Raw genomic sequence first — 11,601 nt, forward strand, 5'->3', positions numbered from 1 at the left:
ACTGTCATGGCAGCATCCTATGCAATTCTGAGATTTGCTGTTTGTGCACTAGAACTTTGTGACAGAGAAAGCTAAATATCTCACAAAACTACAGATCCCAGAATTAGATAGCATTGAGTCATGGCAGTTAAAGCAGTATCAAACTGCATTAATTCTGCATTGTAGATGCAGCCATAGAGTGCAATTCCCACCTCCCCAGCCAGTAAGAACATCTTGCTTGCATATGGTACATGTTGTAGTGCAACACATCTGAAGCACACCAAGTTAGGGAAAGATAAAAGGAAGAAATATAGTTTTGTTTTAAATCTGAAGGATGGGGAGAATCTCTGCAACGAGGGCAAAGGACATTATGAAGCTACTGTGTATGACTCCATGGTGGATGCTTGCTTCCTGTTTGCACCTTACAAATTATTAATATTGCAAATTGATGAGACATCAACTCACTGGTTGATTTTGGCACTTTCCTACTCCACTTCTTGTGATAATTTTTTTCTGGTGGTGATTTTTACTCTCCTGTATTTACCTGAAAAGTGACTACAGCACCTACCTAAAAATAAAACTTTCATAACACAGATCCAGTGTGGTGCCATGGTTTGAATGTTGGACTGTGACTCTGGAGTCCAGGGCCTGAATCCCACTCAGCTATGGAAACCCACTGGGTGACCTTGGACGACTCACACTCTCTCAGCCAACCCTCCTCTGCACAAATCTTGCCAAGCCAATTCTGTAAATCACCGCAAGTTGGAAACTACTTGAAGTCACATGACAACAACAACAGCATAAAAAAGGAAGCCATAGCCCTCACTTTGCAAGACCTCAGCAGGACTTGGAGGTCTCTCATTTGTAGGATTTGACTTGATGTAATTAACAGCATACAATGCACTTCATTAGAGTGTATCCCACACAAGACAGATAAAACGTAACCAGTGTTAAAGAGAAAACATTCCATTACTTTGTTGTCCCAGAATAATAAAAGCTATCCTTGTTTTGTTTGGTTTTTACCAGCTCTCTGCTTTCATTCCTACTCCCCAAAATGATATTCTACAGTTTTCAACAAGGCTAGCGGCTCTGTTCCTAGATATATTTCCCTTCAAAGAAATATATTTCCATTCATGTGCTAAATATATTTCCCTTTATGTGCTACAGAACAAAATAGGATTTGCTTCCAGTTAGACAGGTGTATGGGTATGTCTTGTAAACCTGGATACAAGTGAAAATGAAAAACACAGAAACTTGGCTCCTTTTCCATGATAAAGTCAAACAACCTCTGAACCTCTGGACTTAAGGAAGAGACAAGTATTTGAAGGTCTATCTGGCATTCTCTCCATCAGTAGGAGAACATCATATATAATAGAATGACCCTAAGCCATTAGGGGAATAGAAGCAAAATGTCTGCTATAGGCTCAGAAGAGACCTATCTACCAATTTGCCTGGTTTCTCTTCCCATTTGTTTCCCCCATGTAAAGAAAAATGATACAAATTCTGGAACAAAATCTGGAGCAGAATTTGGACTTTTGCAGAAATCCAAGTTTATTTTGCACAAGGAGCTCCTTTCCAGTGCCCACAATTGTTAAGATGCTTGAAAATGTTTAAGGAATAGTGCCTGCAAAGGTGTATCTAGTATTCATGAGGGAAATAATGGTTGTCCAGTGCATTGAGGGAAGTAGGCAATGCATCTATGCATATACACATACAAATGTGTGTGTGTGTGTGTGTGTGTGTGTGTATGCACACACACGTACACAGACACAGAGTGTAGTGATTGGTTAAATCAGTTGTATGCAGACTGCTGTGTTGTTCTTTTTTTTCCACATCAGCCATGGCTGCAGCCATTTCCTAATCTCTGGAGAATTTAATTAAGCTGCTGTTACATGGGAATGAGTCCATCAAACTTAGTGATCTTTACTTCAGAATAAACGTGGAAAGGATCATGCTACACATTTCAGAGACTGGCGTCTTTAAGAAAAATACATATGAATGCAACTTTCCGTCTCATTACGATGTGATACAGCTTTTGACTGAATCACGGTAGAAAATTTATTAGGACAATACATTCTTTAAACTCATGTTAAAGAAGCAAAGAACAAACAAGCAGGAACAGAACTCTTGTTCTAAAGTGAGTTTCTGAGGATCCTATATAATGCTGCTTTATATGCACAAATATTAACTGGCGATTATTATTTCAATCGTTGCATTTTTGTGCATAATGAGAAAAATGTGTGTGGCTCTTGTGCTGGCTTCTGGACTTCAGCACGGGCAAAAATTGTGTTCCCCAACAGACAGGTCTGTGTGTGTGTGTGTCTGTGTCTGTGTGTGTTTGCCATGGGTGCCAGACCTATTAGTCAAAATGTTTTCTTCTTTCTTCTTTTTATATCTTCCTATCCCTGTGTTCCTCTCTGGCAAGGGCATTGTAAAACTGATGTGCTCTGTCTGGAATGAACAAGGAATCCTGAACTTTACACAGTATAACTAGGTATCAATGCACTCTGCAGATTGGTACAGTTCCTTCTGATCAGATAATCAGGGTGTTTTTTTGTGGGGGAAGGTTAGATTTGTGACAAGGAAACATCCTTGCTCCAAACAGCAAGAGTTGTACATGAGCATATAGACACACATTTCTCCCTATATATAAATACTACAGGTCCAATTAATCCAAACTGTCAGTCATAATAAAAGCACCTAAGGACATTCCCCTCCCCCTCAATATTCTCCCTGTATTGTGGAGGAAGGGTTACATCCTCATCAGCCTCTCTTCTTTTCCATTGGCATGTTCTCAGCTAGCCCAAAGTGGAGTGAGCCTTCATGCCCAGGACAGGGCAGCCATGCCACTCCAAGTGGAGGCCAATTCAAAGCGACCGGCTTAACTTTACTAGCCCCTTGGCCCCTGGGTCCTGTCAATCCAGGGGCAAAATCCTCCTGACATCTGCCCCTTTGAAGCCAACCACCCGATTGCTCACCAGCCCCACACAAGCCATGTATCCAAGGGGTCCTCTGTGTCTCCATGGCTGACGGAATCAGTGGGACCAATTTTGCTGCAAAGACTAATCGGCAGACGAGCATCTGTGTTTGTGTGTGTGCACACATATACAAAACACACAAACACTACCCTCCAAAAAGCGTCACTTAGCAACAAGGCTCTTTAAACAGACTGTCACATGCATCCACTTCCACACACAGCATCCCAATTGTCAAAGCTCCAACAATGCCTGGATGAAGAAGGGAACTGATGAGCTTGAAGGAGGAAAAACCTATTTGACACATGACACATTTGCAGAGAGACTCTGCAGGCAGGAGGGCCAGATCTCTCTCTTTCCCCCAACCCAAGCCAACACCATCCTCCCCCCCCCCCAGTCCGCCGTTGCGTCTCTCACCTTCTCTCTGTGTGTGTTAGTGTGTGCTTTTTTAGGCAGCAGCCATGGCTTCCTCAGCCCACGTCTGTCCTCTCCTCCTCCTCTTCTGTCTAGGCAATTTTAACACCCCAAAGGACATAACAGGGAATCCATTCTGATCATGCCAAGATTCCAATTAGCAGCTGGATTAAGCCTTCTTGCACGTTTGCAACAGGAGCCCTTCCAAGAGAGGAGAGAGAGCTGGAACTATACACACATGCATGCATGCACACATACACATGCACAGCAAGAGGAGGGAGGGGGGAGAGGAAAGAGACTTCTTCTTCAAGGGGGAACATTCATTGAGATGCTGCCTGTATCTCCTCTGGGCTGGAAGGGCAAGAGAGATTGCACACAGTCTAGAAAGCGCAGCCAAAATCCATCAAAGCAAAAATTCACTGCCATGGACAAGGCGGTCAGCTCTTTTGCTCTGGTTCTGAATAGCCATTCCCAGGAGCTAGCCATCTTTATATTGCTTCTTTTTCCTCCTCATTTTTCTCCTCTCTCAGGCCCAGGCACTGAGTTAGGCTCAAGTATTTCTTTCCATTTCACAGATAGGAAAGCCAAGGCACTCCCTAAGGTGGGAGAGCACTTAGCCAAGAGCAAGTGGTGCCACTGGCACTTTTCAGGCTACCACCATTGCCAAACAACCACCATTTCAAAACTATATGCTGAAAATTGAATACAGCCATGCCACTAAGTTCCTGGAGTCTTTGCAAATAGCACCTGTATAAAAAAAGACCAGCACCATTTGAACTTTCAACAAAATTTAGAACATTTTTTTTAAAAATTGTGTTTGCCCCGGCTTCATGGTGGTTAGGTTTTTCAAAATAAGCAACATGCAACAGGGGGAATCATATGATCCTCCCAAATTTATCGAATTGCACCTCCCATCAGGCCTTGCCAACAAAGGGTATGGTGGAAACTATTGGGAGTTTCCAACAAGATCTGCAAGGTGATAGGATCACCACTCTTGACACAAAGGAATTAAAATCAGCATTCCAGAGTAAAGTAGATAACTGCTGTAACAGCTGAGCCATTCAGAACTGTTGTAACAGCTAAGCCTTTCAGAAGCTAGCCCATTGCCTTTACTCTATCTCACAGAATCCTAGAGTTGGAAAAGACCCCAAGGCCATCCAATCCAACCTCATTCTGCCATGCAGGAAGAGACAATCAAAGAATTCATAACAGATGGCCATCCAGCCTCTGTTTTAAAACCTTCAAAGAAGGAGCCTCCATTATACTCCAAGGCAGCGTATTCCATTGTTCGACAGCTCTTAACATTAGAAAGTACTTCCTAATGTTTAGGTGGAATCTGTATGGCCTGAAAACCCTGAAACTTCACGTTAAACCCTGAAGCCTGCTGGTGGTTTCTTGTTGTATGCCTTCAGCACATAAGTTGTTTCTCATTTATGGCTTTCTTGAGGTTCTCTTGGCAAGATTTCTTCAGAGGTTTGCCATTGCCTTCCCTTGAGGCTGAGAGCACGTGACTTGCCCAAGGTCACCCATTAGGTTTTATGGGCAAGTGAGGAAACAGATTCTGGTGTCCAGAGCTGTAGTCCAACACTCAAACCACTGTGCCATCCTGCCCTGGTGGTAGTACCCAGGGGGGGGCAAAAATTGTCTCACATTTTTGGCCCATGGGCCCATTTTGCTGTTGATGTTATCATATGCTTTCAAGTCAACTCTGAGACAAGTCACACTTTGGACTTTATCAGATGAGACTATAAAAGTGGAGGTTTAACAGGATAAAAGCATCTTTGGGTGGTCTTATCACACATTCTCATGTCCATCCTGCAGCTGCATTGCATTACGTTTGAAGCGCACCTTTTCATTGACTTGCAAAACCCATCAATAGGCTCTCAATTTTACTGCTATTCCATGACTGTCGTTGTGCAATAGATCCCTTCCACTTCAGTTCTGCTTCTCACGGAGTCATGTGGTATGAGTGGGCATGAGTCTGCTCCTCTCCTCTTCTTTCCCTTCTTTCTCGCAGTTGCAAGCAGTTGCAATTGCAGCCCCCAAGCCCCTTCCCAAGCTGGCCGCTGTGTGCACATTCACATAGCAGCCAGTTTGAGGAAGTGGTTGGTGGCCACAATCACTCATTTCCCTCCTTCCTCCCAGAAGGTGACATTTGCCAGTGCAGAAAAACTGATTATGCAACCATGGATCACCAAAGCTCTATCTTGGGGGAAAGTGTGATAAGAAATTATGCCATACCGGTATGCTTCCATTCTTAAACTAGCACAGTTGTGGCAGGACTATGTAATTACAGGGCTATAATTCTGCTTTAACCGCCATGGTCCTGTCCTATGAAATCCTGGGATTTATAGTTTAAGGAGGGGGTATTTTACATTCTCAGCCAGGAAGATCTTTAGCCTGGAGAAGAGAAGGTTAAGAGGTGATATGAAAGCCCTGTTTAAATACTTGAAGGGATGTCACATTGAGGAGGGAGCAAGCTTGTTTTCTGCTGCTCCAGAGACTAGAACCCAGAGTAATGGATGCAAGCTACAGGAAAAGAGATTCCATCTCAACATTAGGAGGAACATCCTGACAGTAAGGGCTGCTTGACAGTGGAACACACTCCCTCGGAGTGTAGTGGAGTCTCCTTCCTTAGAGGACTTAATACAGAGGCTGGATGGCCATCTGTTGGGGATGCTTTGATTTAGATTTCCTGCATGGCAGTGGGTTGCACTGGATGGCCCTTGCGGTCTCTTCCAACACTATGATTCTATAATGCTATGATTCTATGCTTCTGATGCCTCACCACCCAAACTATCAGTTCCAGCATTCCATATGATGAAACCATGGCATCTAGAGTGGAATAACAGCCCTATAATTGTATGGTGTGAATGGTCTCTCTGACCTTTGGTGATCCTATCACAGACTTTTCTTGGCAACATTTGTTCAGGAGAGGGGTTGTCACTGCCTTCTTATGAGGCTGAGAGAGTGTGACAATATCTGCCAGATGTTGACCATAAAGTTGCACTGGAAGACATAGAGGCCCGTTACAGACGGGCATAAAAGCACTTCCTGACGCCCCCTAACCCTAGTATGGACTCAGTCCGTACAAAATGGCAGCGCCCGTTCCACATGGGCGCCGCCATTATGTCACGAACACGCTGCCTACAAACAAGGCAGCACGGATGTGACGTCGTCGCGCCGCGTGAGGGCGCATAGAGCACCCTTTCCGCAACGCGAAAAGGAGCTCCGAAACTGAGCTCCTTTTGTGGTTTGCGTCGCTGGCGCAGCTTTAGAAGCCCCAAGGACACCCCTTTCCAGGCCGCGGGGAAGCGGCCTTTTGCCACTTCCCCGCGCCCTGGAAAGCGGTGGATCGGGGCCTCGGAGGCTGCTGTTCTGGCAGCTGAGGCCCCGATACAGCGGGGAAAGAAGCGGGTGCAGGCCACCCCAAACGGGCGGTCTGTAACCTGCCAGAGATTCTTAAAAAGGTGTTCACTCAGGTAAAAACATAGTGGGTTTTTTTATTTGTGGTTTTCCACTTTCACAGGGGTCCTGTGCTCCTAACCCCAGAGAATGTGGAGGGCCAACTGTATAGAAACATTTTGAATAAATTTAACACAACAAATAAGTGCTTGACCAGCAGTGGAAAAGCTGGGACAAAGTGCTTGGCTTTTGTCAGAGAAGACCTAACCTGCATCTGGAGGTGTCTTAGGCAGGCAGTAGTTTTTGTCCAATACATAAAGTCCACACTCAGTTTGCAGATGTGGGGCTGCACATGTGCTTTCATATCTGTCTGTCCCTGCTGAAACAGGCCATAGTAGCCCCTTTTGCTGCATATATAGTTTCACAGCACTGTGCACTCAATGCAACAGTGGCATCTGTCGGCTCTCACTTCAGTGGGGCAGCAGATTCAGTTCAGGTTTTACATAGTTTTAAATGGCGCTCTCCCAGGTGCTGAACCTATTTTGGAGATAGTATTCAGCACTGTAACTCTTTATAGTCTGAACTAAAACCTGGAGTGGAATCACCACCCCACCAACAATGGGAGCCACCAGCCATCACCACAACCCAAGGATTGTATGACACAATCAATATGTAAGTCCACATGCAAACAGTTACACAAGTCAGATTTGATGTAGGATTTCAGAAAAGATCTAATTATGGTGGGTCAAGGAAGAGCAGGGTGACCAGATGCCCTCATTTTCCAGGACATGACACACATTTCAATCTTCTGTCCAGGAAGAATGGCAAAAATGTCCTTCATTTTAAATGATTTCTCTCATTTTAATAACTAAGAAACATGAATTTTCATTTATATTCTTGTTTGTAGCTTTTATTTTGTAATGTCCTCTGTTTTTCTTAAATGTCGTACAGTTTGCAGTGCCTTCTCTTTCTTGGTGGTTAGGACATCCGGCCACCCCAGGGTGCTATGACAATACAATTTGATCAAGACACACTATTCACATGTAGACTGGGCAAGGGAAGTAATACAGAAACAGTTGAAGTTATTCCATTGTCTCAACAGGGTAGCCCTCTTTCATAGCCTACCTGTGCGTGGTACTCTGACCTAGCAAACCAGAGTGCCCTGCTGCTATTATTATTATTATTATTATTATTATTATTATTATTATTATTATTTCTTACCTGCCTGTCCCCATGGAGACAGAGAACAACAACAATCAATGCTCAACATCAGTTAAACACAGGAATTAAATGTGTGTATGTGAAATGAGTTATACAGTATAACCGTGTGTGTGTGTGTGTGTGTGTGTATCATCAGTCCCTCACCCTGTGTAATTTCTGTAAGGATAATGTGACATAATGTTTTGAATGTTGGACTATGACTCTGGAAACCAAGTTTTGATTCTCCACTTGGCCATGAAACCCACTGGGTGACCTTGGGCAAGTCACACTCTCTCAGCCTCAGGGGAAGGCAATGGCAAACTTCCTTTGAACAAATCTTGCCAAGAAAATCCCATGATGGGTTTCTCTTATGGTCACCATAAGTCAGAAATGACTCTAAGGCACACAACAACCACAACAACCACAACCCCTGTAATGTACAAGCGAGGAAAAGAGTAGGATTCTTGGCTGAAATTATGTGCTAAAAGGGACCCAATATGTAGCAAGCAACATTAAGAAGAGGGGAAAGTGGGTTGAGGTGAGTGCTTGTAGTAGCAACAAGGAAAGCTTTAGAGTGACTCATTCAGAAAGGATGACAAAACTGTCTAGCTCTTTTGTAGAATACAAAGACACCTCAAATCTGGAGACAGGGGGTAACTGATCTAGGAAAAGATTCATTTATAAGAAAGGAGAACTCAAGAGGTACATGACAGGAGACTGGGGGAAAGGAAGAGAAATAATAAGGCAAGGAGCAAAGACCAGGGAGAAAATAATTGAAAGGAGAAACAGAAATAAATCTGACATTTCATTTTAAGAACAAGAAAGTTTGAGAAAAACTAGTAAGTGCTGACACACACAGAGAAGTCCTGAAACCAAAAAGATGAGGATGAACAATTAAGTGGAAGGTACCCAGCTGCTGCATAACAGTGATGTTAATAATTTGAGTCTTGATTTTTTTTTATTAGAGGCATATGGGTTGCTCTGTTAGCAGTACATAATTAAAGAAGAGAGCCAACAATCAATCAAAATAAAAGGAAAATATTTAGTTTTCATAGAATCGTCTGCCTCTATGTATGTACACACATCCCCGCATGCAGACACAGGCCATCTGTCATTAATAACATCAAAAAAATATGCATGCAGTAGGCTCCTATGAAACTTGTAGTACAGTCGGTTCTCCATATCCATGGATTCTTTATCCATGGATTCAACCATGCACAGTTTGAAAGCATTCCTAAAACAAACCTTAATTTTGCCATTTTATATAAGAAGCACCATTTTACTACACATTGTATTTAATAGGACTTGAGCATCCATAGATTTTGGTATCCACAGGGGGATCATGGGACCAAAACCCTATCAGATACAAGGACCTACTGTCCCAGACTCTCTCTGTACATGGAAAGAGCTCAGTCAAAGTAATGTTTTGTTGTTAATTTTCATCGAGTCAGCTTTGACTTACTGTATGGTGACCCCATGAATGAAGGCTTTACCACATGAGCCCATTCTCACAGCAATCACACTGGGGGCAAAAAATGAAACGTATTGCGCACAGAATCTCAATATTGCATGTCTTTGGAATTGCGCGACTGCATGCTCTCTTCCTGAGTCCTCTTAAGCTCCTGCCCACTACCTTCTGCCCTATCGCATTTTAAATTTTATTTTTATTTATTTTTCTTTTAAGTCACACAATTCTAGATCTCTGCTATTGCAATGTCAGATTTAAAAGGCAGTTGTTTTTTTTTAAGAAATGGGGGAGGGAAGGTAATCAGGCTACTTGGGAATAGTGAGAGGAAGGGGACAGGGGGAGAGGAGGGACACACAGCAAACTCACAACTTTCCTGACAGCAACATTTCACACCTGGAGACTTGTGCTATAGAGAGCTCATTGACGGGTTTCCCCCATCAATGAAAAGGGACACCCTGAATGTGGTTGGGGGACACTGCAGCTATGGATGGGAGGTGATGGCATGCAAAAAGTATAATCTAAGATGCTTTTTTCCCAGGTGTAATTACAGTTTAAAAGCTACATGTGGTAACCTGCTGAGAGACCTCCAAGAGCCCCTTGTTATTAACAGCCCAGCTCATGTCTTTGAAATTCAGGCTGAGGCTTCCTGGATTGAATCTATTCAAATGTAGTAACGTCTTCTAGAGCCTGTGTGGTGTAATGGTTTGAACGTTGGACTATGACTCTGGAAACCAGGGTTTGATTCCACGCTTGCCCATGAAACCCACTGGGTGACCTTCAGCAAGTCACATTCTCTCAGCCTCAGTGGAAGGCAATGACAAACCTACTCTGATCAAATCTTGTCAAGAAAACTCCATGATAGGTTCATTTTGGGGTTGCCATAAGTTGGAAATAACTTGAAGGCACACAACAACAACAACAACAACAAAAGACTCCTTCTTTTCTTACTGCCATCTGCTTCCCAGCATTATCATCCATCCCAGTGAGACATGTTGTCTCATTACATGTCCAAAATATGATAATCTCAGTTAAGTCATCTTGGCTTCTAGGGACTGTTCAAGATTGATTTGCTCTAGAATGCATCTATTAGTCTTTCTTGGCAGTCATAGTATCTCTAAAAACACCCTCCAGCACCACACTTCAAATGAAGTCATTTTCCTATCAGCTTTCTTACTGTCAACCTTTCACAACCATACACAGAAATTGGAAATACTATGGAATGGTGATCCTGACTTTGACATTCAGCGATAGATCCTCATGCTTCAAGATCTTATCTAGTTCCTTCTCTACAGCAGTTACAACAACACTTATCAACATGGAGAATGGATGTTCTGAGTGCTGGGAAAAGATACCAGCAAAAGCATAAACTTGAGGAAAGGCTATTAGAAACCAGTCTAATTAAATCCTCCTACAATTAATAGATCAAACGTAAAGGTCTCCAAATGTGTTCACAGCAGACCAGGGGAATCACCAAGATCTTTTTGCAGTAATTCTCAGCCTTCTTTGAAGTAACCTGGCTCGTGATGCAAATATCACACTGACTTCTTTCTAAAGATGGCCGTGGTGTTAAAAGAGGTATTTAGTAGCTGAATAGCTCCCAAGAGTTCTAATTTTAGAAATGTAATGGAAAAATGACCAAACAGAAGAAGATTCCAACCAGGCTTTAAGTAGAGCAGAAAATCCCTCTTTGAAGCAGAAATAATGACTTAAAGGTTAAAAAATATGTTTCAGCAACATTTGGAGGAGGTAAATTCCACCCCAAAACTCATCCTCAGTTGGAGGCAAGAGTTTCCCTATGCTGAAGAATCAGCCATTCAGTTGGGTGTTCATTGGGATCTTATGGGATATTCAAACTGGGATAATGGGAAGGAGATGTATTCCTCAAATATTTCATCCTGACATGTGAAGATGGATAATTGTGGTAGTCTTCTCCTCATTGTGAAAGAAAAATGAATATTCCTCCACAGTGTTCTGCCAGTATTCAAACATCCCCAAATGTTGCATAGGAATTATTTTGTACAGAAAAACACACAGGTCTCTTTTAAACTGTTATCTGTATAGGAAAAAAAGGTTTCTTGTACAGAAAACACATTAAGAGGTTTTCTGCACAGGAAACAATTTTTGCACAAAAGCTCATGTTTTTCTACATGGAATGAATCC

At 42.8% G+C, this 11,601-nt stretch overlaps 1 protein-coding gene across 3 annotated transcripts in view; it reads right to left on the reverse strand.

Annotated features, from left to right (window-relative positions):
* Window positions 1-3,397, reverse strand: part of PLPPR2 (phospholipid phosphatase related 2) — a 38,597-nt gene extending 35,200 nt beyond the window's left edge. For all 3 annotated transcript variants that reach the window (XM_042452520.1, XM_042452519.1, XM_042452518.1), the window contains exon 1: window positions 3,372-3,397. The gene's annotated coding sequence lies outside the window, so the exon portion shown is untranslated. The remainder of the gene's footprint in view (window positions 1-3,371) is intronic.
* Between the last annotated feature and the right edge of the window lie 8,204 nt (window positions 3,398-11,601).

The sequence above is a fragment of the Sceloporus undulatus genome, chromosome 2, assembly GCF_019175285.1.
Source record: "Sceloporus undulatus isolate JIND9_A2432 ecotype Alabama chromosome 2, SceUnd_v1.1, whole genome shotgun sequence".
Taxonomy (NCBI): domain Eukaryota; kingdom Metazoa; phylum Chordata; class Lepidosauria; order Squamata; family Phrynosomatidae; genus Sceloporus; species Sceloporus undulatus.